The sequence below is a fragment of the Globicephala melas genome, chromosome 8 (assembly GCF_963455315.2).
Source record: "Globicephala melas chromosome 8, mGloMel1.2, whole genome shotgun sequence".
Classification (NCBI taxonomy): Eukaryota; Metazoa; Chordata; class Mammalia; order Artiodactyla; family Delphinidae; genus Globicephala; species Globicephala melas.
This window is the reverse complement of record NC_083321.1, coordinates 107,529,464-107,532,159: the sequence shown is the minus strand read 5'-3', so window position 1 is coordinate 107,532,159 and position 2,696 is coordinate 107,529,464.

Genomic DNA, 2,696 nt, shown 5'->3' with positions numbered 1-2,696 from the left:
GCGTGTGTCTGCGTGTGTATCTGCCTCTGTGTGCATGTTTTGTGTCCACATAGCTGTGTGCGCATCTGTGTGTGTCCACGCACTTGGGGTGTTGCCAAAACTTCCCACCTAAACTAATGGCAGCTGTCCTCTCCTCACCGAACCTTACCATGCTAATTTTAATCCTATTTTATTGTGTTAAGTTGGCTCTAAAAATTAAAATTTTTTAATTCCATAAACAGAGCCTGGGGCTACACTGCAAGACAGGTCCCTAGAAAAGGGTTTACTGTCACTGTTGTTCTTCCAACAATGGTGAGGGTACATCCCGTCACCCCGCCCAGTCCCATCTGGCTCCCCTCCTGCTAGACAAAGGGAGGGCAGGCGGGAACAGCTGCAGAGAGGGCCCACTGGCCTGGCCGCGGCAGTCAGGACCAGAACAGTGAGTCCAACCTCTCGACTGACTGCTCCTGTAGAGACTGGCGGCCAGGGAGGGGGTCACTCAGGCAGGGCCTTCAGAATCGGCCTGAAAGCCAGGCCTCCACACGGCCTCCCCCGAGCTCAGCAGCTGGGGGCAGTGCCTCATCCTGGGGGAACTGATGGAGGGATGCGGTGACCCCGTCATGTCCTCACACCCACTCTCCACACTCTCTCTTCCCTCCCTGTCTGTAAAATGAGGGCAGAACTAAAGGTCTCCGGGTGGTTTCTGCCCTGCTCTTTGTACCACATGACTCAATGGGGCAGTGGGTATCCATGCAAAGTGAAGGCCAGGCCCCCCCCCCCCGGCCCCGGGCTCCTCTGCACGGTCCTCTTCCCCCCACCCCCACTGTCCTCGAGGAGGCAAGGAGAGCACTGAATCAGGAGACGGCCTCTCAGCAGTCTCAAGGAGCAAGGATTATTCCAACAGGGGAAGGAAAAAGCAGAGTAGGACTTGCTGTAATTCCTGCCTCATTACAAGAATGAAGAAAGGATCCTGCACTGCAGCAGGAGATACTCAGGTTAGATTTGGCAGAACTTCCCTGATGGCATAGAGGGCCATTAAACACAAGGGTGGAAGAGGGAGTGGAGGAAGGGACAATTGTCCCTAGAGGTAGTAATTAACTATATTTTCAAATGTCCCTGAGACGGTATGTTCGGTGGGACCCTTTCCTCACTTCAAGATCTTGACCAAAGCAGCTAATTGTGAAGCCCCTACCCCTGCTTCTACCCGAGCCCCACCTGCCTCACATACTCAGCACAAGAAGCAGGGCCTGGCTCCGTACTGATCAGGCCAGAGAAGGTGACGGGGAAGGGGTCCCCCAATGCACAGAGACACACTGCCCAGTGGTACCACTTTGATCCAGAAACACCTGACAGAGGGTCGAGAGTCAGTCACCGAGTGAGGGAAGGAGGCCTCTGAGCAACTAAAAAGCACTGACATGTTTCCGGTCCTGCTGGGGCCAGAACCCCACCTACTGGAGCTGCCCTTCCTGGGGCTGCAAGGAGGACCAGGGTGGCCCTGACTACAGATGTCCGGGAGAAGGACCGCTGGGAGTGCAAAACCTCAAAACATATACAAGGATGGCCTCTAAGTCTCCGGCAACTTGACAAAAGAGCATTTGGCAGTATCTCCACGGAGGGCTACAGCTGCACCCCATACATTCTCATGCGCACGCATAGGACTCACACCCCTAGCCCACGGGCACACGCAAGCAAGGAACATGCAGGGGCTTCCTGGCCCAAGGAGCCCTTGACATTTCCGGATACCTGCTGGCCCTTTGCTCCTCTCTGCTCCTGTTATCCCTTTACAGCCTCTCTCCAAACCCCCACATGGCCCGCTGCCTTCTCTTTGGAAAGTCCAGGGTCCTTTGATAGGGGGAGGTGGGGAGGCTGACCCACAGCAGCTTGGCGTGCCTTCGACAAGGCAGCAGTGCCCCGACAGCCGAGGACCCCCCCAGCTCCACCCCACAGGCACCCTGTATCCGGGCAGGTACCACCCGCCCCCACCAGCCACCTCCCTCTCCGGGTGCCTGAAGCCAAGGGGGGGGGCCTACCCTCCCCACTCTCCCGCTCTGCCTCCTTGTCCCAGAGAACCGCCCCCCAACTGCCCAGCCCGGAAACAATCACCCTTTGAGAAAGGCTGCCAAGCTGGGCGCCAGGAACGGCCTGGATGGAGGCGGGGTGGGGGTTGGAGGGCTTTAACTCCCGAGAGCGAGGCCTGGCGGTGTCGCCCCGCCCGCAGCCCAGCTCCAGCGCGAGGGGCCGAGGCCGGCTCGGCCGGGGAGGGCGCGAGGGTGGTACCACTCCGGGGTCCTTCCCTCCTCGCGCCCCGCCTCAGCCCGCGAGGGTGGTACCGACCACCAGCTGTGCGGGTCCAGCCGGCTGCCTGCGCTCGCTCGGGGCGGGGGCGGGGACGGGGGCGGGGCGGGGAGCGGAGGCGGGGCGGGGCTGGCGCGGGGCGGGGGCGGGGCTGGCGGCGCTGTCACAGAAGCGGCCGCCCGGGCGCATCCGCCGCCGCCGAGGGGACTCCGCGCCGGCCGGGTCGGCTGGGCTCCGGCCGCGCGCCCCGGTGTGCCCGCGCCTCCGCCCTGCGCCCGGGACCGCCCGCCCCGCTCTTCTCTGCGCCCCCGGCCTCCCCTCCCGGCTCCCCGCCCCGCGCCCCCCGCGCGCTCCCGGGCTCGGCCGCCGCCTCGCCGAGCGCAGAAGGGCCGGGCCGGGGCGGCGGGCGGCGCGGACCCCGC